The sequence below is a fragment of the Chiloscyllium punctatum genome, chromosome 31, assembly GCF_047496795.1.
Source record: "Chiloscyllium punctatum isolate Juve2018m chromosome 31, sChiPun1.3, whole genome shotgun sequence".
Taxonomy (NCBI): Eukaryota; Metazoa; Chordata; class Chondrichthyes; order Orectolobiformes; family Hemiscylliidae; genus Chiloscyllium; species Chiloscyllium punctatum.
The window spans coordinates 11,282,320-11,294,206 of NC_092769.1; the positions used below are offsets into that span (position 1 = coordinate 11,282,320).

The 11,887-nt window shown below is 39.2% G+C and overlaps 1 long non-coding RNA gene across 1 annotated transcript; it reads right to left on the reverse strand.

Moving 5' to 3' along the window:
* Nucleotides 1–8,476: 8,476 nt before the first annotated feature.
* LOC140456800 (uncharacterized) lies at nt 8,477–9,359 on the reverse strand. Its single transcript, XR_011953134.1, has 2 exons — nt 9,237–9,359; nt 8,477–9,097 (listed from the first exon to the last, which is right to left on the reverse strand). It is a non-coding gene; the product is annotated as an uncharacterized lncRNA (long non-coding RNA).
* Between the last annotated feature and the right edge of the window lie 2,528 nt (nt 9,360–11,887).

The window sequence follows — 11,887 nt, forward strand, 5'->3', positions numbered from 1 at the left end:
GAAGCTCAGAACATGGAGGCACTGTAAACCCAAGCACCCATTGACACAGCTTCTCGAGATGAGTTATGATGTGGTTCTGCACTATTCGGGTCTGATCTCTGATCAGAACCAATGCTTCTCTGTCAAACCTATGTGGTTTGTGGAAACAAATAATGTCTGCTAGGAGGCAACTACAAAGTTCTCCTGCAATAATGTGACACAGAATCAAGTGAAATTTGGAGTATCCCCTTTTGGGGCTTCTTGCATCCTTTCAAGTGGCAGCTGAATTTGTTGGTCAGGTATCAGTTACCATCGAATTGGATGAAATCTTGTTAGTGGTTCATTTATTTACATTTCCCTATCTCTGAGGTTTGCCCCATTTCTTTATTAAAGAGCCAATGTGTGTGAGATCTCTTTAGTGCTGTCCATAGGATAGCCGTGCTCCTGCCACTGTGCAACTGCATATTGATATCTGCCTTTAAAAACAATCTGAATCTGTGGTCACATACTCGTGTCAGAACTGAGTCGGGCTCATAATAGAATGACCAACTTGACAACTGCTACAAACCAATGTGGGCTAGATTTTCCAACTGTCATTATCACAAGGGTGCTTTTGGTGCCACATTCACTATTCAGAATAACAATTGGTTTTTCTGCTCATGCAGAATTTCTCTCTATTACTTTAAATAATAGTGTACTGTGTGTGGTTTGTTTCTATTTATTTCTGTTCCTCAATGACTTTGAAATTCTTACTGTAAAAGGATCAAAGGCAAAGTAATGCCATTCTTCTCTCTCCAGAAGGACATTGTTGCTGGTTTTCCTCTGAGGCCAGTGCAGAACTCTACCAGTTCATTGTAGGCCTGATACATTATGGTTAAGTTTCACCTCTGCCAGCTGGTACAACGTGGAAATTTGAGTGTTGATGAAAATGAGGATTTTAAAAAAAATTTAAGTCTTTATTATTGTACTTATCAGGACACTCTCAAGAATGCCAATGGGAAGGGAGAAGACATTTAATCTGTCTGGGTAATGAGTACTGATTGGTAAAGGCATGGAGAATGGACCAGGTGATGATTGGCAGTTAACTGCCAATGCTTGTTGTGATTCGACTAAATTGGTGATGGCCATTCTCTGATTCATTTGGCAAGGCAATACCTTGACCACTCAGGCAACCTGCCAATTGAAAACTTAACAAAGTTTAGCTGTTAACTGTCCGTCACCATTTGACAAGCCCATTTCCATTGGGGACATCTCGATCAATCATTGTGGACTTTCCAAAGCAGCAGATCTCTTTTCCTGTTCAGTGTAAACTGTTGTTTCCCTTTACATCAAAATCCTTGCAGCTTTGCTGATGCATGCAAGACAAAAAAAAAGTATGTCGTATTTTACAGAAATACCCAATTTCTGTATTTGCAAACAACTGTTTGAAAATGGGAACTTTTTGCTAATGGAGGATCCAACATCCTGCTGATATGATTAAAATGGAGGAGAAAGTGAGGACTGCAGATGCTGGAAATGTGTTGCTGGAAAAGCGCAGCAGGTCAGGCAGCATCCAAGGAACAGGAGAATCGACGTTTTGGGCAGAAGGGCTTATGCCCGAAACATCGATTCCCATGTTTAAAATGGAATCTAGTTTTCGAATTTGAAATAATTTAACCCCCTGACAAGCCCACTTTGTACATGCAGATCCTCTTTGAATATTGTATCAGTCTGGCTGTTGAAAGACAGCTTTGGAAAGTTGTTTATTTATGTTAACTTCATTTAATGAATTGCTGAACCGGTGGAAAATACATTCTATTGCATTTACAAAACTAAGATATCTTGTGAAATCAGGAGATGTGCACAATGCAAATGAACATCCCATTTACTGCTGGCCTGGACAAGACTGGTAAATTTAAACTGGCGCTTATAGAGAAAAGACTGAGAACTTAACTGGCTCATTATCATCTAATGTATTAAGTTTAACCTTATGTCTGTCTGTAAATTCTTCAAGGCCTTGATCCATGCTGCCTCTTGTACCCCTAGTATACACACTCTGTTCTTTTGGTTCTCTGATTGCTTTATATCTTTTTGTCCACGAGTATGGTCAAGTCCCCTTAATTAGCTGTACTTTACTGATAAACTTCCTCAGATGCCCTCTTTACTCATTCTCTCTTTGAAAGCTTACTTAAAAGGCAGTTTCATGTTTCTGGTCATTGGTCCAAACTCTACTGATACATGCCAACAACCTTCTCCTGTTTGGATTTCGGTGCATCCTTTTCCAGTTTGGAAGGTCGAACTCAAATGCTGAATATAGGGTTAAAGACAGGATTCTTGGTAGTGTGGATGAACAGAGGGATCTGGGTGTGCAAGTAAATAGATTCCTCAAAGTTGCCACCTAAATGGATAGGGTTGTAAAGAAAGCATATGATGTTTAGGCTTTCATTTTCAGGGAAATCGAGTTTGAGAGCCGCGAGGTTTTGCTACAGCTCTACATGTCCCTTGTGAGACCACGATTGTAATATTGTGTCCAGTTCTGGTCACCCTGCTATAAGAAGGAGATAGAGGCTTTGGAGAGGGTGCAAAGAAGGCTTACCAGGATGCTGCCTGGACTGGAGGGCTTGCCTTATGAAGAAAGGTTGAATAAGCTTAGACTTTTCTCTCGGGAGAGAAGGAGGAAGCGAGGAGACCTGATTGAGGTGTCCAAAATAATTAAAGGAATAGATAAAATCAAAGCTAGAGAATTTTCTGCATGGCAGGATTGACAGGTACGAGGGGGTCATAGTTTTAAGATATTCGGAGAAAGGTATAGAGGAGACGTTAGAGTAGGTTCTTTACACAGAGAGGTGTGAATGCATGGAATACATTGCCAGCGGTGGTGGCGGAAGCAGAGTCATTAGGGACATTTAAGTGACTGCTGGACATGCACATGGTTAGCAGGGAGTTGAGGGATGTGTAGGTTGTTATTATATTTTAAATTAGGATTAAAACTCGGCACACTGTCGTGGATCTGAGGGCCTGTTCTGCGCTGTACTTTTCTATGTTCTACGTTAAAGCATCTCATAAATGTGAGTAATAATGTCCTCTTTTGGCAGATTTAATTGGAATGTATCTGCCAAACCTTTAGCAAAACTGAATCAGCAAACAGCTTCAAACTGTGCTCACATCCATCACATCACATTGCTGCTCCTCATTAAGTCTTCAAATACACTGCTCCATTCCAAATAGCGGACCATCCCGTTCCCATACATAGAAATTTGTTTCTGATGGATGGAAGCGGTTGTTTCTGTACTTCTGCCATTTTTATTGAACTCATCTCAAGCTACACTTTAGAATTTGACAGTCAGGCCAAGACTGTTTGTGTTAAGCTTTATCAATTTGGACCAGTTTTCCAGCTCTTCATGTTCTTGAATATTGGAATGGGACTGGGGTCTATCAGGCCTCAAGGGACAGGCAGCAAGGTCATTAGGTGGATAATACAGTGGAAGATGACAAGGGAAGGAAGGAGTTTCAGTGGCTCTCATATTTCCACCTCCGTAGTATTTTATTGATCCCAAATTAGGGAAAGGATGACCACTCAGGTGGTCAATGTAGAGTCTGTTCCCGCCAGTGCTGGCAGTTTATTAGCAGTGGGTGGGTCCTCTATTGCGTGGGAGACCTCCTCCTGCATCCTAGAGACACGCCTGCAGGATGTCCCTCCTAATGAAGTACCTCATGGCTCACAACAGGGTATCCCATCTGCATAATGGAACAGTCTCCTGTCCATGGTAGCGATCATTACGGGAACTGGAAATCAGAGTATGTGAGTGAAAGAAGCCGTGAGGGCTAGAGTGTTCATAACATTCCCAGGACCAGGTTGGCCATTAATAAGTCATTAAGATCCCCCACTTGGTGCATGAACAATGGGTTACTCCTACTCCTCGTAAGAGTATTGTGATTAATGCTTTTTAGTGCTATTAAGCAAATAGTGAAGTGTGGCCATGTGATAAAATCATTTACATTCACTGCTGAATACTCCAGACGTTTTGTGAGAAACTTTATAATTTTTCTAGCTGTTCTGAATACACTTTTTATTTCATACAATGGTGATTTTCTACATAGGATTACAGAGGAAAAACAGACCATTTGGCACAATCAGTCCATGCCAGTGCTTATGTTCCACTCAAGGTGTTTCACATCTTTCCTCATCTAAATCGCCCATGGTAATTCTCTATTCCCAACCCTTCCAAGTGCTCGCCTAGTTTCCTTGAAACACATCTAAACTATTGATTTCAACTATTCCGTCTGGTCACATATTCCCCATTCTCATCATTCTTTCAGTGAAGAGATTTCTTCGAATTCCCTTTTGGATTTCTTGAGGTACCGCCTTATATTGACAGCCTCTAGTTATGTTCTATCCCAAAGTGAAATGTTTTCTCTGTACCTTCTCCTTCAAAACCTTTCATAATTTTAGAACTGTCAGCCTTCTTTTCAAGAGAGAAGTGAACAGCCCAACAATTCTTTCGTGATATACACAGCCAGAAACTTGTGTAGCATTTTTATAAATCTTCTCTTCACTCTTTCTCATACATTCTATAATATGTCAACTCGACCTGCAAGCAATACTCTTAATTATAGTCAACCAAATTTTTGTAGGGACCCTACTTTCAAATCTATCCCTTTCGAGATAAAGCTAAGAGCTTTTTTTGCATTTTTATGGCCTTTGGAACCTGTGGTGAAATTGTTAGTGACTGATGTAATTGTCTGAAATCACTTTGTTTGTCTCCCTCACTTAAACGTGCATCTTTGAATAAGTGACCTGCACATTATTCCTACCAAGATGGATCACCTTACGTTTATCTGTGTGGATCTTCATTTGCTAATTATTTGAACATACCCTAAATTAATTAATGATCGCTTGCAACTTCTTGTAGTCTTCAGAATTGGCTACATTTCAACATTCCTTTCCAATTTGGTGTCATTGAATTGCTCATTTTTTTTGTCGTAATTAGATACAATATTTAATTTGCAGTTTTACTTTATTTTGTTTTGAATTTTTAGAGAGGTGCAGTAATCTACACGGTAACTATAACAACTAAATGTAGAATGACAGATAGATGAAAATTATTCCAAACACAGGGTTAATTAATAGACTCTATTAACTGCAAGGTCAAAACAGGGAATTATTTTTTACACGAATGATATGGTGAGGTTATCCGTAGTGCAATAACTTTTTGTCCATTTTTTTGTTGCAGCTTATTTCCTCAGGTCTTTCTGTGCTACTGGTACGAAATTGAAAAGGCACCCATCCTCCATTTTAAGCTAAATGATAATTTTTAATAAAAGCATTTATATAAAATGTAACATGATTTATGAAGCCATCCCTCTAGGCTTATACATATTCACAGCCATGTAGAGTTATATAGGGAGAGGCTGAATAGGCTGGGGCTGATTTCTCTGGAGCGTTGGAGGCTGAGGCGCGACTTTATAAAGGTTTATAAAATCATCAGAGGCATGGATATGGTGAATAGACAAGGTCTTTTCCCTGAGTTGGGTGGAGTCTCAGCTAAACCTATACTCGTGAGTATAGGTTTAGAGTGAGAGGGGAAAAAGTTGAAAGTACCTAAGGAGTAACATGTTCATGCAGAGGATGGTGTGTATAGAATGAACTGCCAGAGGAAGCGGTGGAGGCTGGTGCAATTTCAACATATAAAAGGCATCTGAGTGTGTATACGAATAGGAAGGGTTTAGAGGGAAATGGGCCAAGTACTAGTAAATGGGACTAGATTAGTTTAGAATATCTGGTCAGCATGGGCAAGTGAGAATGAAAGACCTGTTTCCAAGTTGTAAATCTCTATGACTCTATGATCTACCCCTTTGCTCTTAATGTACTAGTCGAATCTCTTTGGATTATCTTTAACATTATCTCCCAAGGCTATCTCATTTTCCTTTCTTGCCCTCCTCATTTCCCTCTTTAGAATGTCCCTGCACCTCTTGTACTCTTCGAGATTCACTTGATCTCATTTATCTATATCTAATATATGATTCATTCTTAATCTGAACCAGACCCTCAATACCTTTATTCCTCCAGTGTTCCCTCCTCTTACCAGCCTTATCTTCACACTAACAGGAACATCACACCTCTGAACTCTCGTTATCTCACTTCTGAAAGCTTCACTCTTGCCGGCCGTTCCTTGAGCTGCAAACAGTCTACTCCAATCAACCCTTGAAAGTTTTTGTCTCATACTATCAAAATTTGCTCTAGTCCAATTAACAACTTTAACTTATACATAATGCCAATCCTTTCCATAGATATTTTACAACTAATCGAATTATGACCCCGGCCCCAAAAAGCTCCCCTACTAACCATTCAGTCACTTGCCCTGCCTTGTATGACAACAGTAGGTCAGGTTTGCTCCTTCTGTGATAGTTACGTCTGCATATTAATAAAGAAAATTGACTTTAGCACTTACCAAATTCCTCACCATCCAAGCTCTTAAGACCATGGCTGTCCCACTGTATGTTTGGAAGTTTAAAATCCTATTATTCTTCAATATAAATAAGATCTTTCAACATATTTGTTACTCAATTTCACTCTGACTACTGGGGGGACTATTACAATTGCATCAAAGTAATCATGCCCTTCTTATTTATGAGTTCCATCCACATAGCATCACTGGACCATCCCTCAGAAATACCTTGTGTTAGAACAGCACTTATATTTCACCACAAGAAAAATTGACTCCAATCTCCTTCTAGCTCTTCCTATTTCTGCCGTGCCTTTGATGGTGGGAGGGGCTTTGAACATAAATTATTCAATTTACTGGTGATGGTTCGTAGCTGAAAATAAAGATACCATGGATGATTTGGGTGATGGGAAATAAAAGGTTACATTGTGTGGAAGGAAAATTCTGGATATAAACAAGAATTTTACAAACCGATCTCCATTCTGTCTGCCCAGGTCTTGCCTACACCGCTGTACCTCCAGAGGACTTTCCATTTATTTTGATGAGTTCAAGTTAATCTCAGGCGCTGTTTTGTACTTGTCAACTATTTGTTAACGGGGGTTTGCCGTTTCAGAATGTAGGTTGCCTTATTGTGTACGTTCTCAGAGTTCAGTGTTTGGAGTCCTTGTTGGTTCACCCTGTGCTTTGGTATATAATGCAAAATTACAGAAAAATATTAATAGCAATTTAAGGTAAAATGTTAGGATATTGGAAGAACAGCTAAGAGCATCAAGTTTGACAGAGGGTTGTGGGACAGGACATGGAAAGCTTCAGGGTTTCCAAAACTTCTCATCTCTGCCTTCCCTGATCGAAATAAACCTGTGATTTATCATTTTTGAGGATTGTTATTCATTAACATCGGTGTGCCAGATAGATCTCAGTGTCAGGGAGGTGTGACGTGCTTCTTTGTTTTGTGATGAACTCAGAGGAATATACAATAGTAAGGGTGTAAACCCAAACGGGCTAAGGAGCAGAGGATCCTCCGTGTGTATGTGCACAAATCAGCGAATGTACCATGGCACATGGACAGAAGAGCAAATAAACCCAACTTCATCAATAACGCTGTAGAGAACAAACACAAAGCAATTATATTAAACTCAAATAAAACAGTCTCTTGTCTCACCTGGAATGTTGCATCTTGTTTCCGGTGCCACGTTTTTGAAAAGATGCGAAGTAATGAGATTGAGTACGTGACTGATTCACAACACTATTCCCAGGATGATACACCTCACCAACTCTGAGAAATTGAGAATGTTCTCCTCTGCTGATAGTTTCCAGACTCTGTGAACAATTGCTCCGATTGGTTCTCAATTCAGTCTTGCGTCACATAGATCCCAATGGCTGAATATTTCAAGTACTCATGAGCTCTGCCTGATTAACATCGACCTCTGATTTATTATTTGTGAGGGTTGCTGTTCAGTAATATCCCTGTATCAGATAGATCTCAGTCTCATTCCCTGGGATTTGACAGGTGTGGTGTGTCAAATAGATGCCAGGAATTGTGCTCCATGAGATTTAGGTGTGAGAAAAACTCCAGTCCTGAGAATCCGCCCTTGTATTGTGCACGTGTTGTGTCTGAATACCTGACTGAAGGTTGACATTTTTGGCTGATGAATGTTTCGTTGGGCGCTTTAGGTGGCGATTTCTGCATTACTAACCCAGGCTGTCCCCACATTGGGAGTACTTTTAGTTTAGACAGTGTAGAGTAAAGTTTCAAACTCCTTTGTCTGCCTTTGATAGGCTTCGATAAAAAGCTCCTCATTTGTATCATTAGATGACCCAAGGTCGTGACCATTTGTGCATAAGAGGAAATGTTCTCTAATCATTCTGCCTCTGGAGTGTTCCATCAGGCATATCGTGTGATAGATGTATTTACATTAGTGGGCTGCATGGTAGCGCAGCATTAAACTAAATGACTGGATGAAACACAACCAAACAGAACAAGTGAAAGCATTTGGCTGGGAAAGGAGTAGGATGTGGGAAAATGTATTATTACTGACTGGTCTTGAAGAAAGAATTAAGTAAACTCAAGGTTAGTGCATATTCATTCGAGATTTATTAACAATTTCAGAAAGCATTTTTATCCAAAAAGTTGATGTAAAAGCTAACAGAAGTGAATATAATGGCTGGATGCCACATTGAGATGAGAACACATGCGCTGTGAGCTGGGAGTTTTCTGTACATCAGTAACAGTCACAAGAAAGGGAGTACAAAGGCTCACCAGAAAGGGTTACATCAGTAACAGTCACAAGAAAGGGAGTACAAAGGCTCATCAGAAAGGGTTACATCAGTAACAGTCACAAGAAATGGAGTACAAAGGCTCATCAGAAAGGGTTACATCAGTAACAGTCATAAGAAAAGGAGTACAAAGGCCCATCAGAAAGGGTAGGCAACCATTCTGAGTAAGGAACTAATAAAAGCAAAACAAATGGGCTTCAAACAACTGGGAGGCTCCAAATTCTTCCAACCACAACTATCTCAAAGATATCAAAGTAAAAAGGAAAATCTATCAATAATTGTCTCAGTTACACGCTGATAAACTGAAGTAATCTCACTGTTAGAGTCAGCAACAGGACAGATTGTAGATTGGGAATTCAGAGACCTTGATAAGCAGATCAGGAAAATCAAGGGGGTCCACAATTCATTCACTTAACCTGGAAAAGAGAGATAAAGCAATGACGCAGATATTTATGATCAGGGACTTTCAGACTTAATGTTTATTCAATGGCACACTTAGAGATTTCACAAAACATATTGGGCTGCTTGGCGTGAGAAAGATGTGATTATTCTCACCTTCACCAGAGTGACGGCAGCGCTGTAGAAAGTACTCAGGAAAAACAAGGTGATGAACGTGGAGGCAGTGGTCCAGATGTTGCTGTTATCATCCTCATAGTTTTCAATCCAAGTGCGATCTATTGAATCTATGAGTATAAAGCCGAGATTGTTTATTGATCCAGATCGATCTATCTGCATCCAAGTCATGTAATTAGTGACCATTACATCTTCATAAAGCAGTCAGGTATTTCTCAAGTGTGACTCTTATCTGTATCTATTAGTGCATTATTGACTCTCAGCAAGAAATTACAAATACTAACTGCACATGTTCTTTCTTCATTGTCCATGTCAGAACGTTTTAAATTATTTTTCTTTCAATCTATTATTTAAGGATATTATTATTTGAGGAATGATTATTATGAATGATTACTTTAATTATATCATGATATTTTAAATATAGGCTGTGACAGCACTTTAGTTGAAAATTGTGGCCATCACTGAATAAAAGTTCAAATGTGATTCTCATCTTTATGTATTGGTGACCAATTGCTTGGCAAATCATGAATATAAGTGACATCACAGTCAGGACATTGCTTCATATTTTTGTTTGTAGGATCTGTACATTTAGGAATAAGTGTTTGTACATGTGTCCCTTAGTTTATTTGATCAATTGCTTGGTGTGTTTGATTTTCCTTTAATGTTTGTGTATGTGGTTATGAGAGTCTCTTACTTCACTCTTGCCCACGTTGGAGTCTGTGCGTGAATAAACATATTCCTGTTCCTTTACTGCTGGTGTGCTCATGTGTTTGTGTACCTAAATTTTGGTCTTTTCACATTGTGTAAGCATCATCATGCTAATATTCCACCTCGTTGCTGCCTATGCTTATCTTGTAATGTCTTTGTGAGTGTTCATTTTTCATTAGTGCTATCTAAAATGTGTGCTTATGTGTCTGTTTCAGATCCTACCTACATTAGGTTATTTTCATGTTTATGCTTAATAAATGTTAGCATGCAATGTTATGCTTTGATGGATGTTTATATTTATATGATGATGTTTGCTTATGTGGCAATCTTTCCCAAACCATCTCCTGAGAAGCTTGTTTGTGTTATTGTTTGTGGATGCTTGCTGATGTTTATGCCCATTATCCTTATTTAATAAACACCCCTCTATTTGTTGACCTATGCACTTGTGTGTCTGCATGTGAGACTCTGAATTTGTGTGTACGTGTGATATTGTATCCATGCTGATCAATGTGGTTTAAAAATAACTAATTAAGCTGCCTCTGTCATTGTATGTTTGTGATTCTGAAAATGGGAAAGTTATGATATTAATATTTATCTCTGTGCACTTACGTGCCTGTGTGAGTTGACAAGTGGGAGGACATTTTTCGGAATTTGTATCTGTGTTCATGCGTGTATGTCTGTACGCATTGTGCTGTATGAATGTAAATGTATTTGTGTGTTACCGTGTGTCTATGTTTCTCATGGTTATGTGTGAGTACCCCTGTTCATTTGTGCAAATGTTTTTCATTCGGTGTATGTGAGTTTTTGTATGAGCTTAGAGAGTGTTCAAGTGCCACTTGCATGTGTGGCTCTGTGTGAGTATGCATGTGTGACATCTTATCTATATGCACATTTGAGTGTGCACATAAATATGTGTCTTTAGGTGAGAGCTCGTATATGTGTCATTACGAGTGTATTTGTGATCATCTCTCTGTATCTGTTCTTATACCAGACTGCAATTTTTATTATTCTAATTTATTGTTCGAATTTTAATGGATTGCCCATAATTAGATCTGACCTTGGTGTTGTAGGAAACATTTCCCATCATCATGGAGAGATAAGTGTTTTATGAGCAACACTTCTGTTGCAGTGATAGAATTTCTGTCTGCCCAAGAGATAACATTTCTGAATATCTTTATTAGAAAATGTCTACTTGTGTTCTGTATGTGAAACAAAATGATATCAGGTATTCGAATACCAGAATTGACCCCATGTGCTCCAGAAAACAGAAACAAACCTATGGAATACAAACCGCGACGATGCAAACACCAGTTTTGGATTATGGGAATCAATGTTAATCATTTGTTCACAGAGCCAAGCATGTCCAACATGCTTCAAAGGTATTATTTTGCAAGGAAATGTTAAATCTTTGGACAGTAAGCAAGAAGCTGATTGTTCCTGTTAGCAACTGGGTTACATTACAGAGGACATCTTCCATGAAAACTCTTCACAGGGAGCACGAGGACAGACCATTCATCATTCCCCTCCCCTCTGCTCCACGGCAACTTATCTGTTGATTCTCTTTGGTGTGAAAGTGAAGATACATTCTGTCAACTCATGCGCTGGTGCAAGATCCCTGGCAGTTCCCCAGAAACAAAGGTTACATTCAAACTGTTGTGCACTATTTACGATTGGAATGTTCCAATCAAATTTAATTTTAACGTGTCTTAAATTTACATTTCCAATTGGTGCAATGTGGCAGTTTAAAACTGACATGAATTTTGTAAGAGTGTCCAATCGGGAGAATCAAGAACACCAAGTTCAAAACTCGTGCTCGACCCTTGACATAAAATGGACATTGTCAGATTTTGTCACAGAGGGATTTAGGGTTGATAAGGTATTTGGCAGAATCCTGCAATGAGTGAGCTTTACTCTGTCTCTGACCC